This window comes from Macrobrachium nipponense, chromosome 30, assembly GCF_015104395.2.
Source record: "Macrobrachium nipponense isolate FS-2020 chromosome 30, ASM1510439v2, whole genome shotgun sequence".
NCBI lineage: Eukaryota > Metazoa > Arthropoda > Malacostraca > Decapoda > Palaemonidae > Macrobrachium > Macrobrachium nipponense.
Window position 1 is genome coordinate 53,944,348 of NC_087218.1, and position 26,195 is coordinate 53,970,542.

Consider the following 26,195-nt stretch of genomic DNA (forward strand, 5'->3'; position numbering starts at 1 on the left):
TCTCTCTATTCATTACGCAAGGACAAATCCGAACTGCCTCTGGAAGCGCCGCTTTTGTTCCACAGCCGGCGGATCATCAAAGGGACGCGACGCCAGAGGGAAGTCAATGCGAACAATTATCGTCCTCTTTCAAACAGGCAAATCTATACCCGAACCAGAAAAATGGTTCTCCAAATAGACTGGCGACAAGGGCAACTCGCTGCTGGCTCCTGATGGATGGTTCGCTTTGCTTGCTAGAGCTCCTAGATGTCACTAGTGTACGTCGCTTTGTGTATGCTTGCGTGCATGCGCGCGTGCAAGAGTGACGTTACGGTCAGGGTTATTTTACTTGTGTTTTGAGGTTTGGGGTTAAATGGGGAAAATAGGGTTATGGTCAGTGTTATATATGTATCGTCAGGTGCTTTCTTATTTCGCTGCTTGCTTACTTGCCACCCTCTCTCTCTCTCTCTCTCTCTCTCTCTCTCTCTCTGATAGTAATATATATATATATATATATATATATATATATATATATATACATATATATATATATATATTATATATACATGTATATATGTGTAGATATATATTTGCAATAGTTAGCTTTTTATGAATAAACATACGGCCAAATTACATTTACATAATTAATATAAAATTACATGCCAAGTCACGAACCTATCCAACAATTTAGACTGCAAAATACACACCCTCACACATACACACACACACAAAATAAGTTCACACACAGAATAAACCCCCACCATTAATTACTCTTTCCGCTAATATTAAGTGACGATCAACGCATATACAACCTAGCTAGGCCCTTCCCCCCGCAACCTCTTTCCCCCTGCACCTCTCCCCTCACCCTCCACCTCCCCCTTCCCCCAACTCCCGACAACGTCAGCACGATAATGTCAAAGCTCCAATCTTTTTTTTTTTCCTCCAGAGCCATTCAGAGAAGCTCCAACGCTCCCAGAACAGATGTATATACATTCGATCTCTCTCTTTCTCTCTGTCGCCGTTCATATTCTCGGCGGATTATGACAACCCATCCACCTTTAAGGAAGGACTGCTAATGTACAGCGGATGCAGAGAGTCGGGTGAGAGCGAGCGAGGTTTGCAAAACGGATGAGCGTGCGTATATACATGTTTTAGTCTTGAATGGCAGCGAGCGAGCGTTATGGCTTCTGAATTCTTTCTTGGTCAAGGTTGGTATCATTCGTTCCGTCGTGATCAAATTCAGTCGGGAATAACAGTGGGAGTCAATTTTATTAGACAGCTTTTTTTTCACCAAGAAAACGAGAGTAAAAATAATATTTCAAATAATTTTAAATAATCATAATATTTCAGAGTAATATTTTAATATTTTACGGTAATACTTTTAAAATTTTAAAGCAACATTTTCAATAACATTAATATTTGTATTAAGAAGCTGGGGGTGGGAAAGGTTAAGGTGCTGGGCATTACGAGAATGGCCTAAAGGAAATTGAGCATTATACAAATACCCACAAAGATGGTGGGGCACTATGCAAAATATCCATGAATGTTCTAGATATTATGCAAATACCCAAAAGGAAGCTGGACTAAAGGCAAAATGCCTAGGAAGGTGTTGGGCATTATGAAATGCTTTAGGTGTTGGGCATTACGCAAAATACCCGTGAGGGTGCTTGGTATTCTGCAAAATGACCAAACCACAGGAACAATTGATCTTCTTTGTGCGATAGGGTCAAAAATTTCGCACTAAAAATTATAATCGATTATGACACATATGACTAGACAAATTCTATTAAAACTAAGAAGAGTATTTAAACTTTGTGCGCTAAGATGATTATGATGATTATCATTATTATTATTATCAAAACAAAATATTTCACTGGTGGAATATAAAGAACCTATGAAAAGTCCAAATGCAAATAAGTAGCCTATTAACGCAACTCGAGAAAATCGCCGAGTAAACTAAATAGAAAACGAGAAACTACATAGAAAACGAGAAGAGAACGTCATGCACAAGATAAAAAAAAGAAGTTATCGTCATACTCTTAGACGAGAAAGGATAAGTAGCCTAAAGCCCTAAGCTTAAAAAGTAAATATTCGGTATTATACTTGAATGACTGCTGAATCCATCAGAGGTGATTACTATGCCATTTTGAAAGAAGGCATCTGTATATTATAAATATAATTATCTATTTTCAAATAGAGATAAGAAGGATATGGGATATAGGAACGCTAGGCACGATCCCAAGATCCCTGAAAAGGAGCCTGGGGAAACTAGATGCTGAAGTAGCTCCAGGACTCACGCAGAAGAGTGCGCTAACTAGAAACAGCGCACATAGTGAGAAAAGGGATGGACTCCTAAGGAGGTAGGATGCAACCCGGAACCCTACACTCTAAAACCACCCAGTCGAATGGGATGATTGATAGACCAAAACAAAAAAATTTAATAATAATAATAATAATAATAATAATAATAATAATAATAATAATAATAATAACAATAATAATAATAATAATAATAATAATAATAATAATAATAATAATAATAATAATAATAATATATATAATAATAATAATAATAATAATAATTCATAAAAATCTCATAATAGCACGAGTCACTAAAATGGCGAAGATATCCACAAAGGTGTAGTTGTAAACATATATTAAAATACATCCTTCTCAATAATAATAATAAAAATAATAACAACTATCATAGTGATAATAATCATAATATAATAATAATAATAATAATTAATTATTATTATTATTTATGATTTTTTATTATTAATCACATTACTGTCATAACATCGACAATGTTCCCCAATGAAAAAACATTTAACGACACCATCCCAAGTTCTACTCAATTAATAATGGTTCCATCCTTTTTCCTTCCGGAATGAACTGGATTTTACCACAAGCATTTCCTCTGCACGTACGGACTTGACTTTTCACTGTTTAACTATACTTATTATATATATATATATATTATATTATATATAATAATATATGTGTGTGTGTGTGTGTGTGTGTGTGTGTGTGTGTGTGTGTATATGTATGTAATTGTGTATGTATCTATGTATGCGTGTATATATATATATATATATATATATATATATATATATATATATATATATATATATGAGAGAGAGAGAGAGAGAGAGAGAGAGAGAGATTATACCGTGCACTTTAACCGTGGTTCTTCAGATTACAATGAATCCTTTCGTTTTTATGACAAAAACCAAAAGTACTTATAAATGTTTATTCCAAATAACCAAAGACAACTACACTATAATAATCTCGAATATGCCTATATATAAACCAAGCCTACCAGCAAAATTAACTTTTGCAAACATGCAGGGTAAGATGGTCATTGCTTTTGTAATGGATTCTTCCTCTAGAGGCGGAACATAGGTCTACTGAAAAGCTTCCATTTATCGAAAACGTTCACCACTTAACAGAAGCTGGGAGCTTAAGGGATCAAAATATTCAAACTGCTTTCCATGAATTCTTTTATATCTTATGTTCCTATTTTCACGAAGACTTATTTATGTAAGACGTAAAAGAGCCTCATTCAGGCAACGAAACGTTAAAATCAAAACTAAAAGATCAACAATATACATCTCGAAGTCAACCCCCCGGGGGAAACACACAATACGGTTTGCCGGAGCAGCCGTCTTTTGTCCTCAGCGAAAAGGAAAATCTCTGCTGCGTCCTTCCATTGGCCTTCTTTCTTATTAATGGCGATGGCCTTCTTTCCCGGAGGCAACAAAAGGAAACGTCATACGAGAACCAAGAGCCCGCGCTTGCACAAGAGCAACTTCATCTGAGCGTAGTGAGATTAGGCCCATAGCCTAGTAGTTGCTCCGATAGTATCACGTTTAATAGACCTACTACATTATCGGCCACACAACCCGAAATAATCTTCTGGTTATTGGTGATTCGGCACATAGGCCTATTCCACAAGACACGCGTACGGGTTTACTTGAACACATAAAACTATAAGTGGCTACGATTGGTTTATGCAAATTTTGGCTATAAAAATAAGCACTGGAGAACTCTCTCTCTCTCTCTCTCTTTGCCATTCAGTGCTTACGACGACGAAAAAAATGAAGTTGGAGTGGCTGGACAGCAAGACTGAAGAAAAGAAGCAGGAATGTAGTTAACAAAAGCTAAAAAATAGGGCGCAGCAGCTACGGGCCGAAGGGACGATTCAAATAACCTTTTGGTAAATGCCTACGGTGCACCACGTAAAGCAATCTGATGATACCATACTCCCACCCCGTTCCTTGGGGAGAATTCTCGCAAGTGGCTAAAACATTGGTCAAACCACACATTCTCAAACTGATATACTGTACAAGGGATCTAAAAAAAAAACTACACTGTCATGCTAAGCCTGAATCATTTTATGCTAAGCTGAGTCAGTTTACGCCTACCAGCCAAGGAAATTATATCGTGGGGTTCTGTTAGCATTCTAGAGTTCCCATTAACCTACAAATTCCCTCCCATTCAACGATGCCGTTTTTCCTTCACAACATTGTTTTTTAGCAGTGTTACCATAAGCAGTTCTGATTTTTTTACGTTACTTATGATTTAATGATTAAAATGAGGAAAATTTAATGGTTAGACTACGTATTTTCCGATGTAGAATTATTTTCCGTGATGTAAAAAAAACTACACGCCACTAGCTTAACATAAAACTACTTCTGACGAAGAAAAATAAAGGATTTCAATAAAATTCATTTCTATAAAAAAGCAGGATATGTTTCATAGCTTTATTTTCATAATAAAACATAAAAGGCAAAGTGAAGAATTTTATTCCTCAGTGTCGTGGCCTGTGGTCGGAAAAGCCACGGCGGGTTACCAGATGTCACCAGAAAGCCACAATAGATAGAGGAAATTCCTCAAAACGGCAACCCTACCTGAGTCCCATTAGTAGTACGGCAATGTCATTAAAAGTCACCATCTCATGAAACTTCACAATCCATATTTCTAGATCGTTCCGGTTCGCAGTTCAGTATATCTCAGTTTTACTAGTCCACTGATCTGATGAAACAGCTCTCCTAGGGCTGGCCCCAAGGATTAGATTTTTATTTACATGGCCAGGAACCAATTGGTGACCTAGCAACGGAACCTAAAGCTTATTGTGGGATACAAACCACATCGAGAAATGAATTTCTAGCACCAGAAATAAATTCCTTCGATTCCCTGTTCGCAGGGGGGAATCGAACCCGGAAACTGAGATCGGTAGTCGAGCACGTAACCGATTCGTCCAACGAGAACATTGTCTGGAAAGTGATCCACCGTCTTTCTTTTTATTTTGTGGGATTTGCATCTGGTCACAGGATATTGACGGGATGCTCAAATTAAGGACGCATACCGAAATCTTAAGGGTGAATACCGTTGTTTTTGTTTCACCCGCATCGAGAGAGAGAGAGATTGGCATTGTTGTAATCATTCCTGAAACTGCTGAATCTAAGGTGGTGATGATAACAATAAGTTAAAACATTATTATTATTATTATTATTATTATTATTATCAAAGTCAATATATTTGCAGCATCAGTTTATTCTATCACAGAAACCAACGAAACTGTTGCAATAAATTAATTCATTAATTACTCCCTAAAAGTCAAAATAAACAAGATAAGCATATATATATATATATATATATATATATATATATATATATACAATATATATATATATATATATATATATATATATATATATATATATATATATGCACAGGTGAAAAACTTCAAAACAAAATGAACGAATCACTCCCTGGAATTTACTCAAATGAGGTGATCTCTCATATAAACCTTTGTATTTAAGCAAAGTGTCCAATATCACGGGCAAAATTATGCTTTTCTACCCAAATGACTGAAGAAACCAACCAAAAAACACAAAAGAAACAGACAGAGATTTCCAAAGCTCGGTAGAAGAGGGAAAGATGAAGTTGTTGAGCCGTGTACTCCCAAAAAGGAAACCAGTTTCCTCTATATAAATGTCGGGGAATTTATCTGGAACCATATTAATTATAGCTCCACTTTTAGTGATGGTCTAGGAACCAGTCCCTAATAGTATAATATCTAAACAATTAAGTTATAGCCACGATCATTATAATTATATATATATATATATATATATATATATATATATATATATATATATATATATATACATGAATTAAGATATATATTAATTCCGAGGTAGAGCGAATTCGATATTAAATTACATTTGTAGCTTAATGCATGTATATGAATAACGGTGATGTGATAAAAATTATATATATATATATATATATATATATATATATATATATATATATATATATATATATATACACGGTGATGTGATAAAAATTCATATATATATATATATATATATATATATATTTATATATATATATATATATATATATATATATATACACACGTATTTATGTATTGTATGTATGTAAGCAATAGTGTAACATTTATGTATCTACGCTATAAGAAGGATAATACATACTCCAACCGTATAGACAGATATATTACAAGAATAAGCTATAGCGATATCTAAGCTATTGACCTCAATAATACTTAAACAATTGGTCCCACAAACAAATTACTTGAAGTAATACCGAAATACTGTCCTATGACAACATATTCCCTACCAACATCTACAAAATACCAATCTTCAACCGCATCAACCAATCTAAAAACCACTACAGAGCAACGCCACTTCAGTATCAGGAAACCCCTCCGTTATACCACTCCGTTCTGTATCCAGACGCACTTAACATGAGAGCGTGGGCGAAAGGTATATAACTTTCGTGACTGCGAGACATTCAAGTAGTGGAAGAAACCGTCTACAGTCGCCGGTATGTCTACACGTGAAGGTAACTGGTCAAGGAGAGAGAATAAATAAAAAAAAGAATAAAAATGAATGATTTGTCTCCATTCATCAGACTTAATATTTACATTTTGGGGGGTTAAGTCCGGCATTTCTTATGTGAATGTAATGTGTAGATTATTATTATTATTATTATTATTATATGAGAAATGAGACAGGTCTCGAAACTGTCAAACCAATACGGGAAAAAGGCCGTTGGCATAGGCTTCGAACACCACTCGTTCGTCCTAGGTGACACACACACACACACACACAGGAGTATTGTATTTAATATTTTTTTTCTTTAAAAATCATATTAAGTACATTTTATAAATAAATACATATGCTATATATGTAATTTACGTACACAAATTTACGAAAAAAACAAACATCTAAAAATAAATCACAAGCTTTTACTAGGAGTCAGTGTTAACAGAATTTAAACTCCTTTACTGGGAACCAATGTTTTAAATAAAAGTAATTCAACCAGGTTAAATCAAAGATAAATTCTGGAATTAAAACAAGGCGAAACCTACCTCCCATTAATGACGATAAGTTTCCGCTTGATTTTATGAAAAACCAATTGGTAAAAGACTGAATAAAATACCAACTCAGCCGTCAAATTTGGTATTTAAATAATGGCACTGTTAAAACATTTAAAAATGTGCCTATTGCACCTATGGAAAAAAGCTTTCGCTATATACAGCACGTAGACTTTGGGTTCTATAGGCCTATTTATGCTAAATTCTCCTTTTTGAGTTTTAAATAAGTAAAGGTGTTTCCCTGTACTTGAGATATTAATGTAACTATTTTTATATTTCATAGCTTGTAACACGTTTTACTGATGGTGAATATTGTAAAATCTGCCTCTAAAATTAGGCCTAGACCTATTTCTAAATAAAAAGCAAAGAAAATATAATAATAATAATAATAATAATAATAATAATAACAATAATAATAATAATAATAATAATAAATGATAATATAACAATAATAATAATAGCATCAAGGAATAAGCTTATATAGTTCATTAACTTCAATGTCCATATTCACCAACTTGAAAGGGAGACTAATTTGATTCTACCCATTACGTTCTGATGAAATTACCAATCAATAAACGCCACAAATTAACTCGAGTAATATCTTCGAGGTTTGTAACATAAATCTTGCTAAAATTAAACAAGAATAAATCGCCTGTGGATGAATTTGGATTATATAAAGTCGTGCTTTCAAATTATACAAGTGAATCCTTGTAAATAGTATGTTGGTTACCTATGAGGTTCGTAAAGTACTGTTTACACTACATAGAATTCATTCGATGCACTGTGGCCTCTATAGCCTAGCCTAGGCTTAATGATTATTTCAACTTGTGTTAGGAAATACACTATAACCATAAAAAGACACAACAAATAGAAAAGTAACTTTTTTTAATATGTTGGACTTGAAATATAAGTCTCATACAGTTCAATAAAGTTATATTTACACTAATAGATCTTACTCGGTACACTTTAGGCTCTTATACTAGGCTTAAGTATTTCAAATTGGTTTTGAAAATGCATTATATCCGCACACATACAACAAAAACATTGATAATAGTGTTAATAGGTTAGTTGAGTTGAATATACAATTTAGTCCAAAGGCCAAGCAATGGGACCTATGAGTGACGTCATTCAGGGCTGAAATGGAAATTGACAGTGAAAGGTTTGAAAGGTGTAAAAGGAGGAAAATCTCAAAGCAGTTGCACTATGAATAAAGTGTTAGGAGAGGGTGGAAAGTAAGATGAAGAAAGAGAATATGAAAGGAGGTACAGTAAAAGAAACGAAAGCGGTTGCAGCTAGGGGCCGAAGGCACACTGCAAATAACTTTAAGTAATGCCTACAGTGCACCACATGAGGTCTACTGACGGCCCTACCCCTATACGGCGTTTAATAGGTTAGATCTGAATTATAAACGTATACTATTCGATACCGTACTATAAAGATGAATTGACAGCTGACTGTCTCATGGGCGATAGTAGACCTAATGTGATAATTCTATGCATGAGGGGCTCTTAACACCTCTACCATTACGCTAGTGGTGACCCACTTCAAGTAGGGTCAGTTTTAGACACTAATATAGCATTATCATGCCGTAGTGCGATAAATCTAACATATTATAAATCAGTGACTTATCACTTGGCTTATATCAAGTATTTGTTGAACCAAAGCTTATCTGGGGTATCAGGATAATATTAACATCAGGTCTGGAAAACTGGCATATCTTTTCTCGAATGATTATAGTCTATTATTGTCCCTGCGAGAGTGAACTTCTATCACCAGAAATACACATCTCTGACCCCTCAATGAAATGTCCGATAATCGAACTCGCGGCCACCGAGGTAATAGTCCAAGACCAAACTGATCACGCCACTCAGGCGCTTACAGGTCTACATGTGTTCATGATTTTCCTTACTGCTGGACAGAGAGAGAGAGAGAGAGAGAGAGAGAGAGAGAGAGAGAGAGAGAGAGAGAGAGAGAGAGAGAGAGAATCAAACCAACTTAAAAACAAAATTATTAAAAATCTATCTTCCGATATAAACTCAAACAATAACCATTATGTTTAAATACGAAAACCCAACTTGACTGGTTAATGAAACACGAACCATGTACCCAATTTAATTACAATTTTCTAAACAAGAAACGAATGTTGTTCTGAAAGAGTCAGACCAGTAGCGTTTCTAAACAGTCAACGTTAACACTGTGTTGGACAGTTTTCTGAATGAAAAAACGGTTAATTTTCTAAAATAAGACGAGCCAATGTTTCTAAATATGACGCGCAACTGAGCCTCTGAATCTGAAACAGAAAGGTGGATCGTAGACAGAAAAATAACGCACCATTGCTAAATAGTAGAAGCATTATTGTCAATGCGACTAGGTTAACCGCCGAGCTTCCTAATCCTGGAAATTAAAAGGTTACTAAACTGACAAATATTTGGTAAACACGAGAAGCAGTCAGTTTCTGAATAAGACGGCGTCGTGATTCTAAATATGAGAACGCCACGCCATTCTACAATATGATAATAAGCATTAAAAATGAGAACTAAGTTACCCAAAATAGTACTATGTAGTACTTCTCTCTGCATGAGACTAACCCGCTCCTTAGATAAATTGAAGTAATGTTTATAAATGTGAGAAACGCACCATTTTCTTCACGCGAATAAGACTTCCAGCAGTAAGCAGGAGCAAGCAGCAGTTAGCTGTAGCAGTACCGTCCTTCCATGCTTGGCTGGCCGCTTAAATGCAAGCGATTAAGTGGTCCACACAAGGTCAAACAGTCGTGTTCGCTTTGCAAAAGTGCCGTCCACCAATCACAAAGGGAGAACCGAAGGTTGTGGATTTTCCAAGGCCTTTTAATAAGTTAAAAAGTCAAAAATGCCCGGTATATGTCAATATACTCATTGTGAATATTAAACAATAAAACATACAAGTAACTGTTCATTCAAAAAAGGTCATTCTTGAGCTAAACTGCCGATTTGAAAGCGTGTTGCTCTTATGCGCGATGAAAGAAAAAGAAAAAAAATATTTGGCCTTGATGACCGTTACCACATTCGCTGTATACAGCGTAAGCAGATCTTCGTGGAGCTTTGGAAAGCTTCTCGGGTTAATTCCATATGATTTTCGAAGAAAAATTGCCCACCAATACTTCGAAATGGTATAATAAAAAATAACCACGCTCAGTTTATTTTATTGGAGTATTTTTGAAGACTCATTGTACAGACAGTGGGTTTTCCAATCGCTTTTTGTGTGTTATGTGAACGTTCGTGTGGATAATGCATACACATGTATGTGTAAATGTCTATGGCTAATGTATTTGTATAGACGTTTATGTGAATAACACAAACACAAGTGCGTATACGTATGTCTTTGTGGCATTTCACACACAGATATAACACAAACACAAATGCGTATACGTATGTCTTTATGGCATTTCACACACAGATGTTATAGTACTTCCATTTAGAAGCCATCCAAATCATTCTGGTGTTTATTGCCGCTTGACACTAACACAAATTATCATCTTATCTGACACCCTGGAGTGAAAAGATGGTCATAATACGCTAATAATACACTTATGTTTCAGATAATAATGTATCATCCCTATGCCGCAAATATAGTTTACTGTAAATCTTTAGCTTATGTAAAATTCCGTTTTCTAGCTATAGGCCTACAAAAGTAATTAACCTATCAAGGCCTTGGTAAAACGACTGTTATTGCTGACTACCAAATTAGAGAAGGCATAGGCCTATCACGTAAAAATTAAGATGGGATGCTGTCTCTAACGTGTGCTACGAAAATTCCCGTTTTACAGCTGTAGGCCTACAGAGTAATTAACCTATCAAGGACAAGTATGGTAAACACGACTGTCATTACTGACAACGATGTGGAGAGAAGCATAGGCCTAAAATAAATAAAATCAACCTCAAATGAGCTTGGATGTCTTCTAATTGGAAATATAAAAATTAAATTTGGCTACAGAATTCACATTCTAGGCCAAGTCTTACAAAACCCCAATTGTTTATAATTGCGAGAATGTACATTAAATTCAGTTACAGGATTCAGACCTTCGGCCTAATTTTATGAACTCGAATTCTGTTCATTATTAATTAAGAGAATTTGCATTAGATTCAGTCATAGGATTCAGACCTTCTGCCTATCTACGTTTCCGTAAATAATTCGGATTGATTCTAAAGATCGTTATTCATCTGCTTTCACCGACGGATTAACGAGTCCCAAACGAAATAAAACCAAACGAGAATCATTGAAAAAGCGTGTCAGGTGTTTTCGGCTGGATCGATACCCCCGTCCCCATCCCTCCACGCTCTCTCCCGGCTACCTCCCATATGCTATATATCCCCCCCCCTACCGTCCCCCCCTCCCACCTTATTCCCCCGACATCCAGCATCCCCCATGTGGGTGGCGGTGGGGGGAAACTGGATGGGAGACAAACCCACCCATCCTTCTTCCCCGATTCACAGACTGGAAAATACTCTCCTCTCTCTCTCTCTCTCTCTCTCTCTCTACACAATGCAGACCTTTAGGGAGTTTTGATCATATCGAAATTCTGGAAATGGTTGTGTGAAGCTTGCAGCTTCTCTCTCTCTCTCTCTCTCTCTCTCTCTCTCTCGCTCTCGCTCTCTCTCCTCCTCTCTCTCTCTCTCCACCCCCGCCCCCCAACACACACAAATAAGTCCACGGCTGGAATAAGATTGCAAAACCTCGCTCTCTCTTTCTCTCGTTTATTGTCTGAGAGAGAGAGAGAGAGAGAGAGAGAGAGAGAGAGAGAGAGAGAGAGAGAGAGAGAGAGAGATTATCTCCCACAATTTTCCCTACCCAATTTATCAAAAAAGACGATTTAGCGACTGGAATTAGTTTTAAAAAGCGTCAATTTTCGCATAGAGATGATTTATTGCACATCAACAGAGAGAGAGAGAGAGAGAGAGAGAGAGAGAGAGAGAGAGAGAGAGAGAGATGAACCAATGGTGTATAATACTCACCTGCGGCTGTTAAGGAACGCTATCCCTCGGAGTCTTCATTTTTGGTCCAGGTAAATTCGACGCTGCGTAAATCCTCCCGAAGAATAAAAAAAATCCCGGCACCGGAATAAATCCGTAGAACAAAGCACGATTAAAAAATCCTCCAGAGAAATCACCCACTGAATAATAATAAGGGAATCCTCAGAGATTTACGTAGCCATCACCACCAAAAGAAAGATCCGTGCGGACACTGATGGAGTAACTCGTGAACTGGCCGCCAGATGGCGAGTGGGAGGAGAGGAGGAGGTTGATGGAGGTTGCCACTTGTGTCGCATGGCTGGTGGTTGAGTCGTTGCCAGATGCCGCCGCAGCCACCGACTGATTCCCATTTCACTATATTTTAGCATGATTGAGGGGAGAAAAAGGATTGTCAATGACCGTCTAATAGCCCTCCTTGAAATGGCGTCGTGATCAGTCTCTCCCAACAATGGGATCGGCGTCATTTTGGAATCATTTGGTTTAATGAGAATAGGCAACGGCTCTCTCTTTTCCCCTCCTCCCCCTTCCCCCCTCTAACAAAACAGAGCCAACTTTCAGATCCCACGAAACATATATATTCATGAAAAATAAAACGTACTATTGTCGGACATTAATATACGTATTTCGTAACGCTCCTCTGACGGACGGGCGGCCGTTGAACAGTTTATTTTCACGTACTAAAATCTTAGCGGAAGATATGACGATCTTTTACCTATTAGGAGTCTTTACCAAATCATATACACACAAACAAACACACATTACCGTACCACTGTCATACATCTGTGAAATACCAACGAAACGACACCTGTGTACATACACAGGTTTGGCTCTCAGGGCCTTCGCACATTTGTACAAAGAACATTCAGGTATTCGCGTGAGGTAATATAGGTCTAAGGCAAAGTAGGCCTAACTATTCGTATAACAAATCGTTATCGTTTTCGCTTACTCGTGGAGTAAGCCTTCGAACTATTTTATGTTGTTGTTGGGGGCGGGAAGATAGGAAATGTCTATGAAAAAAACACTAAAAAGATCTGAAAATAGGGGTTTTGCATTGAGTTAAAGATGCATATGATTTATTAGAATGAAAATGTATAAAATAAACAATGTGCATGTTAAGCAGTACAGAAAAATTATTTCTAATAAAATATGGCGTATTTATTTTAATTTTCGTTGGTAAATCAAGGCTTTATTTAACAGCAGATTTTAGCACGTCTTAATTAATGATAAGTTAGGAGTAAAATTATTTACAACTTAAGCATGAGGGGAAAATCTTGAACGCGTCCCGAGTAAGCTGGAGGTCGGATCACGCCTTGTTACATCAAAGCATAAGCTTACGAACAGTTACCCATTAGGCCTGGAACATAATTTGGTACTCGTGGTCCAGTGGGTAGGGTGTTCCGGACGAACACTTATACATAGCAAGAGAGATTTTTTTTTTTCTTAAGAGGAAAGTGAAAGTCCCCTATGAATACTTAACTTGAACTTCGTAGGCAGATTAAGGAAAAATTTACTCTTCTCTCTCTCTCTCTCTCTCTCCTCTCTCTCTCTCTCTCTCTCTCATCCACTGGTCAAGGTAAAATGAAAAAAAAAAGTTTATTTATTCATCGGTGTAAACAGATAGCTGATATTTCTATTAATTAAAATTAACAGAAATTTTTTAACTTTTCCTTAAGAATACTAAAAAAACTGTATTAATTAGTATTCATTATATTATTCAGAATTAACATAAATATATTGATTGTATCAATTAAATGTTTCTTAACCTGCATGAACAGAAATTATTCACTAGGCCTATTACCCTCTACTAAAGCCCACAGAACCGAACAGAAATTATTCATTTGACCTATTGCCCTCTGCTAAAGCCCACAGAACCAAGAGAGAACCGAACCTATGAATAATTAGCTTCCTTCCTAGAAGCTCTTCAATAAGCCTACGTGCAACATATCACGATTTGCCTCTGTTTCAAAATGCAGTATTCAACAAAGTGTTTTTTTAATTTAAAAACAAAAGGGATTGTCAATCAAAAGACTCGGTTTTACGAAAAACTCTACGCCTGCCTTTCCAGCGTTCTAAATAAACTCTCTCTCTCTCTCTCTCTGTGGGTGTGTGAGTGTTCTGTCTGTTAGTCGTACCTACTGAAGAGTGAGAGAACTCAATCTATCTTTATCGACCTATGAGAGAGAGAGAGAGAGAGAGAGAGAGAGAGAGAGAGAGAGAGAGAGAGAGAACTCATTCAATCTCTCTATCGACCCATGCATAAATCACGCACGTGACAATTAGTCAACTACAGTGGTCTTATTAAGTTTCCTCTCCATAATTTGACCTAACTGGATAGCTCTCATAATCTGCAACTGCCCAAAGTAGATCTATCAGCCGAGCGGGCTACCACTCAGTTCACTGCACCGGGCCAAGATTCACGCCCTCCCTTCCGCCCACCAGTCTATCCAGCTTAAATGAGCCAAGGAAAGTGGTCGTAGGCCTAGCCATTTCATCCCTAAAACCTCCGCTTAAGTAAGTTCGAAAGAAGAGAAATATTTCAGTAAAGCGCCTCCGTCTACCTGCTATAGTAGATTCACATCAACTGTGCATCTGATGTCTAGGCCAATCCCTTACAACGCTCCTGATTGGCTGTTGATAATCCAGTCACAGGGCTGGAAACCCTGTCTCTCTCGAGAGTTCACATAGGCAGGATGTATGTTCCACCTCTCCTGAGATATATTTTTGAAAGACGTATCCCTCAGAAGAGATGGAACATAATCCTGCCTATATGAACTCTTTCGAGAGACACAGTTTCCAGCCCTGTGATTAGCTTATCAACAGCCAATCAGGAGCATTGTAAGGAACTGGCCAAGACATCAGATGCACGGTTGATGTGAATTTACTACAGCTTGACTGACCTCTCTATAAGCAAGAATATACGACGTAAAACTATGGGCATTTGTGCGCACACAAGTACGCACACAAAGAAAACAAATAGAAAAAGAGTAAAACAGCTAAACAATAAATAAATTAATTAATATTCTCAGTTTAGAAATATCAGAAATTCATATTCTTTCAAATGACAGGTCAAAAATTATATAGAACTAAGACAGTATGGAGTTCTACACTGACTTATAGGATGCAGAAGTATGTGCCTATTATAAAACAGCAGGGAAAGACAAACCAATTAGGACTAAAGTAGACCGCAGGCATAAACAAACAAATAAGCCAACTGAGAAACAGCAGGCAAAAACAAACAAGAATCAACAGGCAAAAACAAACAAACTAGCTCTGGTGTAGAAACAGCAAGAAAAAGCAAACAAACTAGGACAAGTGTAGAAGCAATAGGCAAAACCAAATAAACTATGCTTACTGCAAAAACAGCGGGAAAAATAGATATAGTGTGGAAACGGCAAGCAAAAAACAAAGTAGGCCTACTGTCGACAAAGAAAAAAAACTAAGCCAATTGTAGAAATAGCGGGCACAACAAACAAACAAGAAACGCCACTGTCAAAAACAAACAAACAAGAAACATCACTGACAAAAATAAACAAGAACCACCACTCAAAAAAATAAACAAACAAGAAATATCAGACAAAACAAACAAACAAACAACATCACTCACAAAACAAACAAAAAAATCACTCACAAAAACAAACAAACTAGAAACATCACAGACAAAAACAAACAAACAAGAAACACCACACAAAAAAAACAAGAAATATCACTGACAAAAACAAACAAACAAGAAATATCACTGAGTAAAACCAAACAAACAAACCAGAAACATCACTCCACTCACAAACACAAACTAGAAACATCACTCATAAAAACAAACAAACAAGAAGTGTCACTGACAAAAACAAACAAGAAACGTCACTGACAAAAACAAACAAACAAAAAAATATCACTGGCAAAAACAAACAAATAAAATACAACACTGACAAAAACAAACATACAAACAAGAAACATCACTGACAAAAACAAACAAACAAGAAACATCACTAACAAAAACAAACAAACAAACAAACAAGAAACGTCACTGACAAAAACAAACAAACAAGAAACACCACTGACAAAAACAAACAAACAAACAAACAAGAAACATCACTGACAAAAACAAACAAGAAACATCACTGACAAAAACAAACAAGAAATGTCACTGAGAAAAACAAACAAACAAGAAATATCACTGACAAAAGCAAACTAGAAACAACGAAAACAAACAAACTAGCCCTAGTGCAGAAACAACAGCAAAAAGAAACGAGCAAGAAACATTCTTGCAAAACAATGAAAGGATCTGAATACAATGATAAGTAAAAACAAAGGAAATTACCTCCACAGGAAATACTTACGTATGGAGGAATTAACAAAAACTTAGATCAATAAGCGAGATATAAGAAATAACTAAGAAATCAGAACTTAAAAGTGTAAGATTCCAGCTTAATTACAAAACACGAAAAAAGTTATATTATCGTAAGTGGTGGGTGGGGGAGGGGGGTATTCCCCTTGGGATGGGTGTTGGGGGGAGAGGCTAGGTTCAGGCCACACCTAAATACGCACATGACAGTCAATAACTGAAAAGTTTTTTTATTCACGTTTTTTTGCATCATGTCGCGTAAATGGTGATTTACACATGAGTGTAAATGTACGTAAACATACTAATTGTTTACGTAATATACACATGTGAAAATATAAATTCTTAGAGCGACGAGTTTATATATATTTATTTGTCCATAAAGTACCAGTACCATCACTACAAGTATTTGCGTGTAATGGTACTGGGACGAGCGAAGACTACAAGCAACAACAACAACTACTACTCGTTCAGTGGAAAAAAAAAGAACTTGTGGATAAAAACAATAATCGGTGAAAGAAAAACAACAAATCAGGCGCATGAACACATTACAGTCCAACAACGAAAATAACCTTGCGAAGCGGAACTGGAGAGAAAAAACAAACCGCAGGATTTGGCATTCCACGAACTTACACACACACGATCCCCGAGAGAGAGAGAGAGAGAGAGAGAGAGATACTGACGGACAAACAGATAGACTGTGTGTGTGTGTGTGTGTGTGTTGAGAGAGAGAGAGAGAGAGAGAGAGAGAGAAAGAGAGAGGGCAAGGGGGAGAGAGAGGAATACGGACTGAGAGAGAGGGGGATACGGACAGAGAGAGAGAGAGAGAGAGAGATTCATCCTCTATCTCCAACCTCAGGTACTATCATAACCAACAGACGCCACAACCTCAGGTACTACAATATCATAACCAACCGCCACAACCCTTCCCCCCTCCCTTCCCCACCCCTAAACCCCCTCCCTACCACAAAGCCACATTACAGTAACCCGCACCGCACTACTTCGGATGTCAGGTGGTCAGTGGGGGGCATATTCGACCGGAAGTACACTTGGGCCAGGGAACCATTTGAATTACTTATCTTTTTTTCAAGAATAATGCGAACGCGAACACATAATATTGGATGAGAGATAAGGTATCTTATCAGGTGCAGGAATCCGCTGATAAAAGATCTTGGGATAGTAATAGTAGCTGCTTGTGGTACTACAGCATCGCCTAAGTGAAAAGGGTTGTTATGCCAACTCGCCTTTATGGGAGTGAAGTTTCGATGTTGAATCTATGCGAAAGGAAAAAATGTTGATGTTGATAAGATGATTTATATTTGCAGAATATGTTAAATAAGGATAAAGACAAGGTTGATAACCGAGGAGATAATGAAGGGATAAAAAGGTTAGCAAAGCTCGAAGGTCAATCACAGGATTTTCAAATGATCTATATATATATATATATATATATATATATATATATATATATATTAATATATATATATATATATATATATATATATACATAAAATTATGAATTCTTGAAATGTGGTGCGTCCGTGAGTTCGTTTCCGTAACGTTTCGTTACGCTAAATGACGTCTTTGGTGTTGCGTCAGATTGCGTTCGAGTGTGGATCACTACCATAAGCAATCAGTGAAACAGTCCCGACTTCGAGAGAGGTCGTCCGTTAGGGATGGTAAAACTCGTTCATGAAGGATACAAGGACGCCTTCAAGACGACAAATTCGTGTTTGAGTGTGGAACGTAAACGTGAACATTCTATGTAACAAGTCCTGCCTTCGAAAGAGTTCGTTCATTAATTATGGTAAGCTTCATTCATGAGGGATAAAAAGATTCGTTCATGGAGACTACAAGACTCGTTCAAAAAGGCAAACTGCATTCGAGTTTGGGTCGTAAGCATCAACGTTCGATGAAACAAAGTCCTGCCTTCGCGAGGACGCGTTCATCAAGTGTGGTGAGGCTCGTTCATGAGAGATACAAGGACTCGTTCAGGAAGGCACATTGCAGTCGTGTGTCATAAACGTAAACATTCAATGAAACAAAGTCCTGATTTCGAGAGGATCGTTCGTGAGGAGTGGTAAGACTCGTTCATGAGTGATACAAGGACTGGTTCATGAAAGATAAGAAGACTCGTTCAAGAAGGCAAATCGTTTTAGAGTGCAGAGCTAAACGTAAAGCTTCAATAAAAACAAATCCCTGCCTTCGAGAGGGCCCGTTCGCGAGGGATGGTAAGACTCGTTCAATGAAGGCTGGAAGGACTAGTTCAAGAAGGGAAATCGCGTTCGAGTATGGGTTAGAAACATAACATTCAAAGAAACAAACTTCTGCCTTCGAAAGGGCCCGTTCATTAAGTGTTGCAAGCTCCGTTTATGAAGGATATAAGAAGGCACGTTCAAGATGGATTTAACAAGCTACGTTCTCGAAGGGTGGAAAGGCTCCCAAGAATACGGTGTTCATTAGAGCGAAGTAAACGGAAATAGAGGGAAATACAGAAAGAAAAGAAAAAAAAGTAAAGAAATAAATTAATCAATAAATAAACCGATAAAAATTGGGAGGCTTATCCACAGTCCAACGGTGTGAGGAATAAAGGAATAAAGGACGATCAGGGATCAATTGTGGATGAGAAAGATCTCTGTTGAAATACAAATTATGAAAAAGTGTTAAACAAGAGACCATCCGTCTATGGCCCAAGTCATAACTGTCCGTTATTAGATAACAGAAACCTACCACTACGAAACCACGAACACTCTGATATAAGACTAAAAGGGATAAAGCTCAGGCAGAAGCAGGCATCCACACCGGAGAACAATATTCCAGTAAAGGAAGTACAAATGACCTAAAACAGGTTGCATTGATTTGATCACTGTTATAAATATATGAGGCTAACTTGCGCGCGGCATTGGCTGAAACTTTCATGAGATGTTTCTCAAAAGCTTCATCCACTTGAAGGGGAGGATGGGGTGGGATATCTGTAGGAGATCTGATAATCAATAGCGTTTCGTTTCACTGTAGTTCAGGCTCATACCCCACCGACTACACCATTCCCTGATCCGGTCCATGTCCAGATTGAGTCTGAGGGCGGCTTCATTTCTCATAACTGGAGACTTTACTACACCTACAAGTGTTGCATCATCAGCATACTGAACAATCTCGTTTTCCAGGCCAACAATCACATCACTATTATACACAAAAAATGACAGCGGAACAAAAGAACACTGCCCCTGCAGGTCTTGGTTCACTAAAGATCCCGTCCACAGCAACTCACTGCTGCCCACCCGTAAGGAAATCTTGAAGTAATCTTACAGCCTATCCACCCACTCCAAGATTCTAAAGTTTACTAAATAGAAAGCAGCACTATAAATCTATTTAAATTACTCTACAACCAAACCATTTGAAGGTACCTAACTGCTTCCAGTATGCATATTAACTATCAGCTGACAATCCTTTAGATTCCATATACTTATATAGTCGCTTGAAAACACGTTTTCAGTAACTTTGGAGAGCACAGTGAAAATACAAATTGGCCTGTAGTGACTGCAGTCTGCAGATATGCCACTCTTTGAAACAGGCACTGTATTGCTGAGCTTGCGCTCATCCAAAAGATACTACGCTACATAAAAATCTATAGAATCTACTAATCTTGGGAGACGACACACTAGAAACTTAAAAAAGTAAATGAATAAAATAAAAAAAGGAAGAATCCATCAGGATCTTCTCCACCCCAGCTATCGAGATTAACCAAAACTTTCTTGTTAACATTCCTGGAGCGAAATATCAATTTTGTACGAATAGGTTCAGGATGACAAGTGTCAGGGTGAGGGACATCCTCAGCTGATTGCTTGGCTTCAAAAGCTCGATGAAGCAGTTCAGCCTTTTCTCTAGGGAAGGTAGCAAATTCCAGAGATGTATATTAGTATTGCACCAGCCTCAGGTTTTTTTTTTTAAGCCATGCTCCTTGGTTAGGTTGGGTTAGGTTAATTCAAAGAGAGGAACTACAATTAATTAAGGCGTGGGAAACATAATGCCATTATATTTAAGAAGAATCTGTGGTTAGTTTTTAAGATATGGCGTCCGCTTTATTTATTTATTATTTTTCTTTTTTTTCAGAGAACGTCCCCCTACTCGGTTACAGTTGAGGAATATCCGGGCTGCGGCCGGTAACCAGTCTGCCATCATCATCTGTTAGTCAGGGTGGAAGACGAGCTTGACCCAAAGACACATGATGCCAATTTGTATCACCACAGATAATGCTGAGTAATTCCTTCGAGTTTCCTCTTCAAGGAATTATTGTAATTGCTCTCGACCATGTGGTAAGTTCTATTCGCAGCACGGCCAGACTCGGTAAAATTGAGCAAATTCACACCAGAATACTTGCGCATTAAAAAAATAAAAATGCACCGATCTGAATATCTAAGAGACTTGTGCAATGACAGAATTTGCATGCTGACTCCATAAGAGAAATTAATTCTAAAAGCGTATGACTTTTATGTACGAAGGTCGGTTATTTTGGAAACAATCTCTTTCTCTCTCACGGAGACACACACAGTTACGGTAGACTGAGAAATCTTTCATTATTATTATTATCTTATCTTTTACTTTTTCTTTCTTCCATTCAACTTTCATACGATCGGACACCCAATTATTTGCTATTTTGTAGAATCTGAGATCTTACTGTAGCTACATTTTAACACAGAATCTTCTCACATTTTGCGTCGTGCACATGCTAATATTCCTATCCTTTTTAATAATAATAATAATAATAATAATAATAATAATAATAATAATAATAATAATAATAATAATAATAAATTTAACATCTTGCTATTACAACTTAGCACAAAAAATATCATTTTAAATAGTTCCGAAGTACTATTTGCCCACAGAAAAGCTCTTTGCATTTATATATATATATATATATATATATATATATATATATATATATATATATATATATATATATATATATATATATGAAATTCTATTCAACTATATCTTAAGAAAACGGTCAGGTACCACACACACACACACACACACACACACACACATACACACACACACACACACACATATATATATATATATATATATATATATATAATATATATATAATATATATATAAAGCGACCAGGTAGCATTTCAACAGAAAATATTGTTAACATTGTTGAAATTATACCCAAACACCTTCCTAAGTCTATAAATCGTATGTCATTAAACATATTAATCAAACTCCTACTACATCTTAAATCACATTTTACTTTACACATCCAAACTGACGAATGAGATATATTCAACCACTTAAGAGCGTCGTTTACTGGGAAACGAACACAAGTGAACGCGCTCTGCAGAACGGTTGTGGAATGCTCTCCTCTCTCTCGGGTCTGACGTCACCAAGGATCCCCGAACGTGTTCATATATTTTTTTTCTTTATTTCCGTGTTTTCTCTCGGTTCCACTGTGGATGATACTGTACTTATGATAAAGGCACATTTATTCGTATTAATACGCTGCGTGTCACCTGTCTTTTGATTTGGAAATAACTAAATTTTGGCGAATCGTCTTACCACAGACTTTGCACTTGTATTTTTTTATTTACTTTATTTTATTTTTCTTACGCAGATAGCTTATCAGCACACGTCGTCCTGGCATGCGTATAATTCTCCCTTCAGCAGATGGGTGTGTTTGTGTGTGAGTTCGTGTGCAGTTTTACTGTGCGAATAGTAGTTGTGTTTGTTTGTTTGTTTGTATGATGTTTTTACATTGCATGGAACCATTGGTTATTCAGCAACGGGACCAACGGCTTAATAGTAGTTGTGTGTGCTGATTCAGTGTGCAGTTTACGCTTATATTTGTGTCTTTGTTTTATCACAAAGCTCATAAAACTTAGAAACTATAGAATACAAACAATATGTTTATGCAAAAAAAAGAGAGAGGAAAAAAAAAAAGACATACAAGAAAACAATGAAAGCACTGGCGGCGTCGTCGACACCGCTGCAGGATGCGCTGCTGACTTTTATGCATCTTTTTGACACCAACGCAGCCAGACGGTGTACGGGCGCGACGTTCATGCCCGCGTCAACAAGGCTGAAAAACGTTGCGACAGTTCTCGACCGCACTTCATGCAAGTTTACTGCAATTGCGTAGATATATACCACTATTATTTAGTATCTAGTAAAGTTACCATACCTACAGACATTCAGTTTAAGAAGATCCGATCTAGATATTCCCCAAATGTAGACGAATAGATCGATTAGGTCAAGAGAGCGCTCGAACAAGATCGTTTTGTTGTATGCACCTGAACGCGGCCAGCGTCTGGCGGTTCGGCTCCCACAAAAATACCGGGAAAAATATCCCCTCCTGCCGAGCAGACAACATAACGATTCGCACGAATTTATAGGACGTTTGGAGACATGTGCTTAAACGAGACGTGTCTCAAACGTTCTAAGAAATCAAAGGAAAGGACATTCTCTCATTATCTCTTTCACTGAAAGCCGGAGTCGGGAGAGAGTAAGAAATAAGAGACTTGGGTGTAGACCATCATTTTGACGAAGAAACGGGATATTAACCGACATTTTATCTCTCTCAGCTCCGAAAAAAAGAGACTAACACCATAGCGATAAGACCTGTTAAAAATGACCGTATCTCGGCCTCGGGAAACTTAATGAACCGTCTCAAACATGGCCGATAGCACGAGAGGTCGGTGCACGTGCACCAAATAAGTGCAAATCGTTGCCTTATGTTAACCAAAGCTCTTCTGTCCGACATAGCTCATTAGAATTATCTGCTGGACTATTAGAGAGAGAGAGAGAGAGAGAGAGAGAGAGAGAGAGAGAGAGAGAGAGATGGGTACGTGCGACTAAACATGCGCGAAGTGATGCTCTTATATTTGTAAATTGAGCGCAAACTTGCATACATAACAGAGTAACTTCGAAACTCACTACTTAGGAGCGCGGCGCGTCCCTGTGCCTCTTGACAAAACAATAAACAAAGAATTCTCTCTCTCTCTCTCTCTCTCTCTCTCTCTCTCTCTCTCTCTCTCTCTCTCTCTGCTACCCTGGAACCTCTAGAAGACTGATACGAATCCAGAATATTATGATCTTGGTCAAGTTTAAATACAAGCTTTCTGTCTGAGAAACATTTTTTTTAGGCCTAGGAACTACTCCAGTTAATGTCGTCTTTGGGCTTTACAAGAACATACTGAAGGTGTTCAGGAGAGAGAGAGAGAGAGAGAGAGAGAGAGAGATATGCATGTCCAGCATAATAAATAGAGATAACCCAGGACACATCAGCCTTAATAAGAAACAGCGGAAATCCTCGAATAACCGCTTGCTTGACGAAACGTATTATTGTTAGAGGGAAAGAGTTTCATATTTATTCATCAATAAATTTATTTTAGCGTTAAGGACTGGAGGGACGTGGCTTTTAATATTCTCGACTTGTCCAGGTTGAAAGACTAGTGGATGATATATCCTGGGTATTAACCTGGTATGTATCCATCTCCGAGGTCTAGTACGGCCGGCCGCGTTTCATTTGGGCGAATTGGCACCAATCATTTGGAGGAATGAGAGAAAGGAAAAAGAGCCAGAAATATTTTAAGACGTGCTTTCACATGGCGATAATTCCGTTATCGGTTGGCTGATAAACTCTGTATTTTAACTGGCTAATTGACAGTAGTTATCAGTTATCAAGTCAGTGGCGAGAAAAGTGCATTTTCACACCGGAAGTGATTAGTTGTTCATTACTCGGCCATGGAAGGAAATATCTCAGAAACAAACCGACGAAAGGGTGCTTGATATTTTTTGACTTGTCTTTTCGGTATAGGCAACAACAAAACCGGATGTAGTACTATGTAACTTGGGATTTCATATCATCCGATGAACAAAATATCAGGCACTACACAATCATTATATATTATTATACGTAATATTTTCAAAGAACAAAAAAGTCTTAAAACCACTACGTCGGGATCAAGACACGACTTTCGCCCAAATAAAATAATGAGTGTCACATCGGAACAGAATTTGGCACAAAATGAAAACAAAGCAATCGCCCAAATAATAATATTGTTTCGCCTAATGTGACGCAGTGTGTAGTACTAGCCCGTCGGGGATCAGATGTATCGTTTAAAGATATAATTTGTCGACCACACAATATAGAAATGGGTGCATAGAATACTTAGATCCCTGATGGGCTAGTACTAAACACGGCGTCACATCATGACCTTTGACAGAGGTGGATGATACCGGGTTAATACCCAATTCCCGTCTCTTGTTAGTCTTAAAAAAACGAATTAAAAAGTTTCATAGTTCCCAAGGTATCGGCAATGAACATTATTTTTTTTTTTTTTAAATAATTACATTTTCAACATGAATACAAAGTCATGTACATAAACAATAACAGTTAAATCATTCACGAAATACGGAGGAAGGAAGAAAGACCCACAATCAGAAAGTGAAGGGTACAAAAGACTGATAAAATTAATAAAACCAATTGGCGCTCGCGTTACAGTAACTAAATACACAATATATCCGGGTAATCCCAAGCACCTTTCCTATTTAGTGATCATCGGTTACGACTAAACTACTCTACAATGATACTTTAATTCTAACGATATCTGCAACCATAAATTATTCCTTGGGTAGACTAGATACGTTCAAAGTGTAGTCTTATTTACGAACAGAAGATTTTTTAAAAAAACATTTCGCTGTTTTCTGACAATGTCGGTTGTAACTTGCATACACACTCGCTGGTGCGGATGCTCGGATAGACATATATAGAGGCATGTGCACGGAAACGATAATTATGACAATCCCCTCTACCTAGGGAGTAACTTACACCCAAAAGGGAATTATAAGTGATAAGTGCATCTGCCCAGGACGGGACCAGAGCCTATTACTTTTGAATTAGAAACAGAATTAGATAGCTGACTTACCCATTTAGCTACCTCAGATACTAGCTGGGCGTCAGATACTACATTTATCAGTTAATATTCCCTTTGGGAGTAAGTTATTCCCGCTTCCTTGAAGCACGTGTCTGAGACAATTCAGTCAACCTATATGGGAATATTCAAATTACAACTAATCTAAAGAGAACACCATAGACATGGTCTACTGGGTCTAATGTCTGCGCTGAGATGCTGCTACTCGGTTATTCTGCTCTCTCTCTCAAGTTGTCTCCCCCCCCCCCTTTATTTAAATTTTAGTTAACTTGAAACGGGTGTAGCTAAATACTAACTGATTGGTTTGTTAGATTGCCGTAACGAGATCAGGTTTCCTCTTTCGACCGAAGAGAATGCAACATCATTTGCTTTAAGAAAACATACGCGCGCATGCGCGCACGCACACGTAGTATACATCCTGTAAGAAAATATTTGACCTACATTTACTGAAAGCTATCGGACACATGGATGGTGAACTACAGGTAGTCAAGCATAGGCCTATAACAATATTTGTTTTAAGAA

General features: G+C 37.4%; 1 protein-coding gene across 9 annotated transcripts in view; it reads right to left on the bottom strand.

Annotated features, from left to right (window-relative positions):
- The window catches only part of LOC135202514 (mitogen-activated protein kinase kinase kinase 13-like), a 150,948-nt gene that overhangs the window by 122,909 nt on the left and 1,844 nt on the right, over positions 1-26,195 (bottom strand). For 2 of the 9 annotated variants that reach the window (XM_064231959.1, XM_064231955.1), the window contains exon 1: positions 12,382-12,640. The exons of the other annotated variants lie outside the window; for them this stretch is intronic. The gene's annotated coding sequence lies outside the window, so the exon portion shown is untranslated. Of the gene's footprint in view, positions 1-12,381; positions 12,641-26,195 lie in introns of those variants that run through there. 9 annotated transcript variants of the gene reach the window in all.